Source organism: Chiloscyllium plagiosum, unplaced genomic scaffold (genome assembly GCF_037043375.1).
Source record: "Chiloscyllium plagiosum isolate Xiang-an unplaced genomic scaffold, Cpla_swu_hap1 HiC_scaffold_11, whole genome shotgun sequence".
Taxonomy (NCBI): domain Eukaryota; kingdom Metazoa; phylum Chordata; class Chondrichthyes; order Orectolobiformes; family Hemiscylliidae; genus Chiloscyllium; species Chiloscyllium plagiosum.
This window is the reverse complement of record NW_028270149.1, coordinates 51,910,855-51,921,444: the sequence shown is the minus strand read 5'-3', so window position 1 is coordinate 51,921,444 and position 10,590 is coordinate 51,910,855. Positions and strand designations below refer to the sequence as shown.

General features: G+C 43.9%; 1 long non-coding RNA gene across 1 annotated transcript; it reads left to right on the top strand.

Moving 5' to 3' along the window:
* Nucleotides 1–7,816: 7,816 nt before the first annotated feature.
* LOC148148797 (uncharacterized) lies at nt 7,817–10,343 on the top strand. The gene is made up of 3 exons (XR_015758580.1): nt 7,817–7,920; nt 9,497–9,590; nt 10,000–10,343. It is a non-coding gene; the product is annotated as an uncharacterized LOC148148797 (long non-coding RNA).
* The last annotated feature ends 247 nt before the right edge of the window (nt 10,344–10,590 follow it).

Genomic DNA, 10,590 nt, shown 5'->3' with positions numbered 1-10,590 from the left:
ACCCGGTCAAGGGATAAGTCTCCTCCACCCCTGAACTCAGAATCCTCATTCCTGAAGAAGGGCCTGTGCCCGAAACGTCGAATCTCCTGTTCCCTGGATGCTGCCTGACCTGCTGTGCTGTTCCAGCAATAAAGTTTCAACTCAGAATCCCCCTACCTGCCTCACTTACAGTCACACTCTATTATCCCTGAACACTAACCGAATTTGAATTACTTAATCTAGCGGGTGTGACTGCCTCCTGAAACAAAGTGTCCAGGTAACTCTCCCCCTCCTGGATATGCCGCAGTGTTTTAAGCTCAGATTCCAGATCATCAATTCTGATCCCGAGTTCTTCCAACAACCAACACTTGCTGCAGATGTGGTCACTGCCGTTCACAATGGGATCAGCCAGCTCCCACATCATACAGCTACAGCATATCACCCGTCCAGCCATCTCTACTTATTTCATTAATTTATACAAATTTATGAGTTAGATAATTTCTGGTACATCTCTATGGTCTTATTCAACTAAACAACTAATAGTACACTTTTAATTTATCACATGATACACAAGAAATATAAATTGAAACACCTTACCTTAGTGAGTCCCTTTTTTTTGGTTAGAGGAGGAGGATGGATGGGAGACACTACAAGTATAGTGTCTCGCGATTCAGCTGCTGCCCAAGTATATACCCAGCAGTCCTCTGCTCCTTGTTGTGCCTCTCCCTCTGCTACTCCTTTAAAAAGAGAGAGTGCTCCTCACTCACATCTCGATAAATGGAGGCCCCGACACCTGAGGTAAGTTTTTAAAAGGTTTTACTCACCTTCCCAGCAGTCCTCTGCTCTTCACTCTCACCTTTTGACAAATGGAGGCCCCGATGCCTGAGGTAAGTCTTTAAAATGGTTTTACTCACCTTCCCAGCAGAGATTAGATTAGATTACAGTGTGGAAACAGGCCCTTCGGCCCAACAAGTCCACACCGACCCGCCGAAGCGAAACCCACCCATACCCCTACGTTTACCCCTTACCTAACACTATGGGCAATTTAGTATGGCCAATTCACCTGACCCTGCACATCTTTGGACTGTGGGAGGAAACCGGAGCACCCGGAGGAAACCCACGCAGACACGGGGAGAACGTGCAAACTCCACACAGTCAGTCGCCTGAGGCGGGAATTGAACCCAGGTCTCTGGCGCTGTGAGGCAGCAGTGCTAACCACTGTGCCACCGTGCCGCCCACTATGTTGGAATGAAAGTAATAGATCAGCATGTGGCATGATTGAGGGGAGGGTAGAGGTCAAGTCGAGTAAGTCTGATAGGAAGCACAAGTCAGACCAGATTAATGAACATGGGGGGACTAGCAGCCTGAAGTGTATTAATTTCAATACAAGGAGTATAACATGTAAGGTAGATGAGCTGAGAGCCTGGATTAGTACATGGAACTACAATGTTGTAGCCTATTGAGAGAAGGGCCTGACTGCAGCTCAATGTTTCAGGGTTCAGATATTTCAGGCGTGATAGAGAGGGATGTATAAGTGGTTGGGAGAGTTGCATTATTTATTAAGAAGTATGTCCCAGCTGTACTGATGGAAGACATTTTGTAGGGGTCTTTCAGCAAGGCCTTATGGGTAGAATTCAGGAATAAGAAAGGTGCAATCACTAAAGTGGGATTATACTATATACCTCCCAACAGCCAGCAGGAGAAAGAGAAACTGAAAGTAAGCAGATCATTGAAAGATGTAAAAATGACAGGATTGCTGTAGTGGGTGATTTTAACTGGGAAGTTAAAATTGGATAGGATTCCATTAGTTCCAGGAGTTTAGATAGGATAGAATTTGTTAGGTGCATCCAGGAAGGTTTCTTGGAACTATATGTAGATAATCCAACTAGGGCAGGGGCCAAGCTAGACCTTGTATTAGGGAATGATCCTGCCAGGTGATTGAAGTTGTAGTGAGGGAGCTTTCTGGGGCATTGGCAAAATTCAGGAATCCTGGATGACGAAAGATATTGAAAGTTGAGCCAAAGCGAAAGGAAGCATGTATAAGATTTAGGAAATTGAAAACAGGCAAGGCCCATGAAGAATATAAAAGAAGCAGGAAAGAATTTAAACCAGGAATTAGGAAGGTTGAAAGGGACCATGAAATGTCCTTGGCCAATAGGAGAACCCCAAAGCATTTTATATGTATATTAGGAGCAAGTGGGCTACCAGAGAAAGGGTTGGTCCTTTCAAAGAAAAAGGAGGGAATTTATACATTGATGCCAGAGGAAGTATATGAGGTCCTTAGTGAGTACTTTGCATTGATATTCATCAAGGAGAAAGACCTGGATGATAGTAAGTTTAGGGAGGGGTGAATCTTCATATTCTGTGGCATGTCGATATTAAGAAGGGGGGAGTGTTGGTATCTTGAAAAACATTAAGGTAGAAAGTCTCCAGGGCCTGATGGAATCTATCCCTGGATACTGAGGGAGGCAATGGAGGAGATTGCATGGATCTTCTGGAGAAGATTGTTCTCCAGAAGCCAATATTGTTCCTTTGTTTAAGAAAGACAAGAGAGATAATCCAGGAAATTATAGGCCTGTTAGCCTTATAGAGAGTCATAGAGATGTACAGCACAGAAACAGACCCTTCAGTCCAACTCGTTCATGCCGACCGGATATCCCAACCCAATCTAGTCCCACCTGCCCAGCACCCGGCCCACATCTTTCCAAACCCTTCCTATTCACACACCCATCCAAATGCCTTATAAGTGTTGCAGTTGTTCCTGTGGCAGCCCTTTCTACACATGCACATCAATGGTAGGAAATTATTGGAGAAGATTCTTAGGGACAGGATTTGGAAAAAAATGGACTTATTACAGGCAATCAACATGGCTTTGTGCGGAGGAGGTTTTGTCTCACAAATTTAATTGAGTTTTTTGAGGAAGTGATGAAGATATAGGAAGTGATAAGGGCAGGGCAGTGGATGTTGCCTACATGAACTTTCCGAAAGCATTTGACAAAACCTCTCATTTCAGGCTGATCTAGCAGATTAAGTCAGATGTGATCCATGGTGAGATGGTAAGTTGGATACACTTGTGTCACAAGTTTCTTTACACAGAGGTGGTAGGTGCCTGGAACGCACTGACAGGGTTGGAATAGAAGCAGATACGATTGCAATGTTTAAGAGGCATTTAGACAGACAGATGATCCATATCCCTCTATTCCCTGCACGTTCATGCAAATAAATTTCTTCAAATTCCAATCTGGTATGAAGTAAGGCTGTGTGATAATGTATGCATTATTTACAATCTCACCTCATCAAAGATCATCTGCAATCTGGTCTATCTAAATGGATATACCTTAACTACTGTCACCTATGAGCCAAAACTAAATTTACTGCTGTTAATATACATGATCCACAGCTTGCAGAAGTCTGCAGTGTCCATTACCCATTCTGCAATTGATTTGCAGATCACTCTTGATCTCTCAATTCCGCATACAAGAGACTTGGCTTATCATGGAACATCGGCAAAGTGAAGCTTATATACTAATCCACATCTGGCCTGCCAAAAACTCACCCTCCATTTCGAAAGGGACCTTAGTGAATTTATAACGCACTTAAAAAAACTAGCATCCATCCATCTTCAGCAAGAAATGCCGAATGGATGATTCATCTTCTTCCTGAGATCCCAACATCACAGCCATCTTCAACTAACTCATTTAACTCTACATGATATTCATAGAATAGAATCACAGAATCTGTACTAAACTATCCCCATTATCTTGCATTTATCTTGATTGACCTACCTAGCCTGCACATCCCTAGGCACTATTGGGTGATTTAGCATGGCCAAACCACCAAACTTGCGCAACTTTGGACTGTGGGAGGAAACCGGAGCACCCAAAGGAAACTCCTGCAGGCATGGGGAGAATGTGCAGACTCCACACTGACAGTCACCCAAGGCTGGATTTGAACATAAGTCCTTGGCGCTGTGAGGCAGCAATGCTCACCTTGGGGTTACCATTAAACAGAAGCCAATCTAGATGAGCCATATGAAAGCTTGACAAGACCTTTGCAGAAAGCAACTCACTTCCTGACTGCCCAGTGCTCATTAATCATCTAAAATGGGCAAGGCAAGCGTGTGATGAAATACTCTCCAGTTGTGTGGATGGGTGCAGCTCTAATAACATTCAAGAAGCTAAACACTATCAGGTCAAAGCATCCTGTTTGTTTGATACTCTATTCACTCCCTTCACTTTTTCATAGAGTTGCAGCAGTGTGTACCACTTACCAATGCATTTGAGTTATGACTGAGGCTTTGAACAGCACAATTAAACATGTGACTGCCACCATCTAAAAGGAGGAGAGTTGCAGATGCGTAAGAGTGTTGCTATTTCCAAGATTCCTGCCAAGCTACGGATCATCCTGATGTCCAATTATAACACTGTAACTTCACTGTTGCTGGCTTAATATCCTGGCACCCTTCCATAACTGCACCCATGGGCCTACCTACACCACATGGGTTGTTGTGGTTCAAGAAGATAGCTCACCACCACATTCTCTAGAGCAATTAAGGATAAATACTGGCCTAGTCAGCAATGCCAATAGTCCATGAATGAAGAAGAGAAGGATGTGTCAAGCAATTATGAAGGCTAATAGAATGCTTTTCTTTATCGTACAGCTCGTGCAGATGGGATAAATTTGAGCAGTAAAGAAGTTCTGCTTCAATTTTACCGACCACTAATGAGGCAGCACCTTATATACTGTGTGCAGTTCTGTCTAAGAAAACACATGCTTGCAGAAGAAGGAGTGCAGTGAGTGGTCACTGGACTAATTTCTGGGATTGTTGGATTGTGCTATGAGGAGAGGTTGAAGAGATTTTGCACGGGTTCTCTGGAGTTTACACAAATCAGAAGTCATCTGACAGAGACTTATAGAATTTTAAAAGGGATGGACAGAGTTGATACAGGAAGGATATTTCCATTAGTTGGAGGGTTGGTGGTAGGAGTGGGAGGAAGGGGTGTCTTGAATCAGAGTAAATGAGAGACCATTTAGATCATAGATGCGGAGGAACTTCTTCCCAGCATTCAATTAGATGATCAGCTATGATCTACTATGGTGAGGCAGACCTGAGAGATTGGTGATTGACTCCCTAAATCTCTACCTTAATGGAGAGATTCTGGAACACATTGAGCACTTTCCATGCATTGGTGCGGCACAATGACAATGACACAATCTCTTCAATATTTAATTGGAGGAAATCTTTGCCTGTTTATTAGTGGATGTGGACAAGCTGTCCGATAATTTTGAGATAGTGAAGGCTCAGCATATGTGGTAGTGAGCTGGAGCTGGGCGTTGTCAATGTCCATATGGAGTCTATGTCCTTGGATGATGTCATCAAGGTAGAGTATATAGATGAAAAATGGAAGAAACATCGAGGTTATGAGACAGAAACAGAAAGAGACGCAGTTGTATGTTGCCACTTCATTTTTGACTCTAACTACAACAAGTAGAGTTAGGATCATTCAAGTATCTTTTCTCTGTCTGCAAACTTTCCTTCCCGGATCAAAAATTCAATTTATTTCTAAAATTTTCCACTATGAATGAAGTTAAAATCTAGGCAAAAAGACAGACACTTTTTATACCGTGGTTCTGATGATTTGTTGAAAGCATTGATGCTTTTAGTGCTGCTTTACTAATGCTGTAGCCCAAAAACTCTGGACACGCAAGTAAAAGCACAGTGGCTCAGTTGTTAATACTGATGCCTTACAGTACCAGGTACCCAGGTTTGATTCCAGCCTCGGGTGATTGTCTGTGTGGAGTTTGCCCGTTCTCCCCGTGTCTGTGTGGGTTTCCTCTGGTTTCCTTCCACAATCCAAAGATGGGCAGGTTAGACAAATTGGTTATTTTAAATTGCCCACAGTGTTCAGGAATGTGTAGGTTAGGTGCATTAGTCAGGGGTAAATGTAGGGTAGGGGAATGGGTCTGGATGGGTTACTCTTCGGAGAGTAAGTGTGGACTTGTTGGGCTGAAGGGCCTGTTTCCACACTGTAGGGATTCTAATTTAATGTACCTGCACTGGAGCTCTGAAATATATACAAAATATGAAAGTGATGGAGAAACTCAGCTGGCCTGGCAGCATCTGTGTAGAGAGACAAAAAGTTAACAGATTGAGTCCAATATGTGCAGAAGAGTCGTTTCAGCCTCAAACCATTTATTTGTTTCTCTTTCCACAGATTCTGCTAACCTCACTGAGTTTCTCCAGTACTTTCAATCTGAGCACTGTGTCAGTTCCATCCAATGGACAGTAGATGACAGTACAAGGCAACAAAAGTCAATGGATCGGGCTCAGTAAATACAATTGTAAACCCTAAGTGAGCTAGTTAGAAAGAATGCCAATAAGAAGTTATATTCATATAGTTATTGTCTTAATAGCTCATGGCAACCCTATAGAACAATTGCTATTTGCTTTCCTTGCTTTTTTGGTTGACCAATCAAAACTGCAGTGAACTAACATTTGCAATAATGGGACAAATTCACATAATGGTCACCTCGCAAAAGACATGAATCATACTGCTGAGCAACCAATTTAGTAAAGTGTGCTGATGAGAGAAAGGCATGTTGCTTTGGTTGATGAATTATTTTTGTATTATTATCTGAAAATGAAGAAAAGCTTAATAAATTGGAACAGTGATCTACATTTAAATGGGATAATCAAAGAACTGGGAAACTTGTACACAGGATGTCAGATTCTACAACCTGAAGTGACGAGGGGAAAATATGGAAGAACAACAGTTTGAAGGAGAATGCTATGTTAAGAGAAGTGCTGCCAAGTTTTGTCTGATGGCTCTCATCGAATGAGTACTAGTTACTTTATGTTGATTTGGGCAGCATGGTGGCTCAGTGGTTAGCACTGCTGCCTCACAGCACCAGGGTCCCAGGTTTGATTCCAGCCTTGGGTGACTATATGTGTGGAGTCTGCACATTCTCCCCATATCTGTGTGGGCTTCCTCAGGGTACTCTGGTTTTCTCCCATAGTCCAAAGATGTGCAGGTTAGGTGAATTGGCTGTGCTAAATTGCCCATAGTGTTAGGTGCATGAGTCAGAGGGAATTGGGTCTGGGTGGGTTACTCTTCAGAGGGTAGGTGTGGACTTGTTGGGCTGAACGGCCTGTTTCCACACTGTAGGGAATCCAAAAAAAATGTACATTCAAGAAGGTTCCAAGCATCAATCATATTTCACACCAGTTTTGTTAACTAAAGTTAATCAAAATCAAGAAGGCAACAAGAATACTTTGGAACTATCTCCTAGCTGCCATTCCCATGAATAGACAGAACTGATGACACAATATTTTAATTCTGCTTTCACTTCTTCAGCTAAATTGCTATTAAACATTTTGTTATTGCAGATTTTGTGATGCAAGGGGTGCTGAACCTGCCTCCGAGTCCCAGAATCTCAATTCTCACTCTAAAACTTGATGTTGAAGGAAGGTGCATTTATACGGTGGCCAAAACAGGTTGAGAGTCAACTTTTAAATCCTTCTAACATACACCAAGGGCATCTAGTAAGAACAGAAGTAATTCCTAGTCAGCCATATGACGGAACGAAATTCGAACCTTTACCATCACTATTCATAATGTAGGTTGCAACATGCATGTAAAGGTGTCTGTTACCAACTCTGACTCATTGTGGTGGTATTCCAATTGGCCGATAATTCATGTTGATTAAATCAGTTTCAACAGCATGGAGTTTCATGTTTTGACTGGGTAAGATTTGAAACTGGCCTCCTGCCAGACCCAGGAGAAAGTGAGGACTGCAGATGCTGGAGATCAGAGCTTAAAAATGTATTGCTGGAAAAGCGCAGCAGGTCAGGCAGCATCAAAGGAGCAGGAGAATCGATGTTTCGGGCATAAGCCCTTCTTCAGGAATGAGGAGGGTGTGCCAAGCAGGCTAAGATAAAAGGTAGGGAGGAGGGACTTGGGGGAGGGGCGTTGGGAATGCGATAGGTGGAACGAGGTTAAGGTGAGGGTGATAGGCTGGAGAGGGGGTGGGGGCGGAGATGTCGGGAAGAAGATTGCAGGTCAAGAAGGCGGTGCTGAGTCTGAGGGTTGGGACTTAGAAAAGGTGGGGGGAGGGGAAATGAGAAAGCTGGAGAAATCTGCATTCATCCCTTGTAGTTGGAGGGTTCCTCGGCGGAAGATGAGGGGCTCTTCCTCCAGGCGTCATCTTGCCATGGTCTGGCAATGGAGGAACCAAGGACCTACATGTCCTTGGCTGAGTGGGAGGGGGAGTTAAAGTGTTCAGCCACGGGGTGGTTGGGTTGGTTGGTGCGGGTGTCCCAGAGGTGTTCTCTGAAACGTTCCGCAAGTAGGTGGCCTGTCTCCCCAATATAGAGGAGGCCACATCGGGTGCAGCGGATGCAGTAAATGATGTGTGTGGAGGTGAAGGTGAATTTGCGACGAATATGGAAGGATCCCTTGGAGCCTTGGAGGGAAGTGAGGGGGGAGGTGTGGGCGCAAGATTTGCATTTCTTACATTTGCAGGGGAAGGTGCCGGGAGTAGAGGTTGGGTTGGTGGAGGGTGTGGATCTGACGAGGGAGTCGCGGAGGGAGTGGTCTTTCCGGAACGCTGATAGGGTTGGGGAGGAAAATATATCCTTGGTGGTAGGGTCTGTTTGGAGGTGGCGGAAATGACAGAGGATGATACGATATATATGGAGGTTGATGGGGTGGAAGGTGAGGACCAGTGGGGTTCTGTCCTGGTGGCGATTGGAGGGGCGGGGCTCCAGGGCGGAGGAGTGGGAAGTGGAGGAGATGCGGTGGAGAGCATCGTCGATCACGTCTGAGCGGAAATTGCGGTCTTTGAAGAAGGAGGCCATCTGGGTTGTTTGGTATTGGAATTGGTCCTCCTGGGAGCAGATGCGGCGAAGGCGAAGGAATTGGGAATATGGGATGACGTTTTTACAGGGGGTAGGGTGGGAGGAGGTGTAGTCTAGGTAGCTGTGGGAGTCAGTCGGTTTATAGTATACGTCTGTGTTGAGTCGGTCATTCGAGATAGAAATGGAGAGGTCTAGGAAGGGGAGGGAGGAGTCTGAGACGGTCCAGGTGAATTTGAGGTCGGGGTGAAAGGTGTTGGTAAAGTGGATGAACTGTTCAACCTTCTCGTGGGAGCACGAGGTAGCGCCGATACAGTCACCGATGTAGCGGAGGAAAAGGTGGGGGGTGGTGCCAGTGTAGCTGCAGAAGATGGACTATTCCACATATCCAACGAAGAGGCAGGCATAGCTGGGGCCCCCTTCCACCCCGAACTCAAATTTACCTGGACCGTCTCAGACTCCTCCCTCCCCTTCCTAGACCTCTCCAGGTCATTCCACATGCAAACTACACTCTGTGTGAAAATTTGCCTCGTATGTCTTTTTCAATCTCTCTCCTCCCATGTCAAAAATGTGCCCCCTCGTCTTGAAGTCCCCAATCCTAGCAATAAGGCAATTATCATTAAGTCTATCTATACATCTCATTATTTTATAAAATTCTTTCAGGTCACTTCTAAACCTCCGATGCTGCAGTGAAAAAGGTCCCAGCTTATCCAGCCTTTCTTCAGAACTCAAGCCTTCCATGCTCGGCAACATCCTGGTAAATCTCTTCTGAACCCTCTCCAGCTCCATAAGAATGCTAGTATAGAATCATATAAGGCATAAAAAAAAGGGAAAGATGCTTAGTTGCGAAGTGAAATGATGAGTAAAAGCAGGAATGGAATTAAAGAGCTGAAGATCTGCAATAGTTTTGAAAGTTTTGCTTGGTCAGCTGAAAATGAGGAGAGGCGTCTTCTTGGTACCTTTGCGGCATTCTTTCCTCAGTCAACACCACCAAAATTAATGTAATCGGTCATTCATCTCATTGTGTGTGAGATTTCACTGGTGCAGAATGACTGCAGTGCTTTATCCAAACCACAAGTCTCTGCACTTCAGAAATAATTAGCAGTCAAAATGTGTCAATACCATGATAAAGCAAATAATATTTCCCTCTCTATTTTATTTGACAGGAAGAATAGTTGAGAGAAATTTTGGAAACGTATTGCAGCAAACACTGATTGCTCTGTGGACTATCCTTAAATTGCATGCAGCATCTGCAGTGGAGACCTTTGGGCATGTTTGTGGCAATAGCAGTTTATGCATTTCTCAGTACTCCTCTGATGTATGTTAAGCAGTTCTGCATCAAGTCTGATACCGTGACATCTATCCATCTATCTAACATCTATCCGTAACATCTAGGATACTGATTAAGGATGATCAGCCATGATCATATTGAATGATGGTGCAGGCTCGAAGGGCAGAATGGCCTACTCCTGCACCTATTGTCTATTTATGCAATAAGATTCTTAAGAACTTTCTAGAAGACTGAATCATTTACATAGTAACTGCTGTTCTCGGGCATACATTTATTACATTAACTATTGTTAGAAACGCAATAGATTAACACTTAGTTACATTATTTATACCCCGATTTAATTTTTATAATTGCTGTCAACTGCCAGTTAATCATGAAAGACATTTTTTTTAGATTAGATTACCTACAGTATGAAAACATGCCCTTTGGCCCAACAAGTCCATACTGACCCTCCGAAGAGTAACCC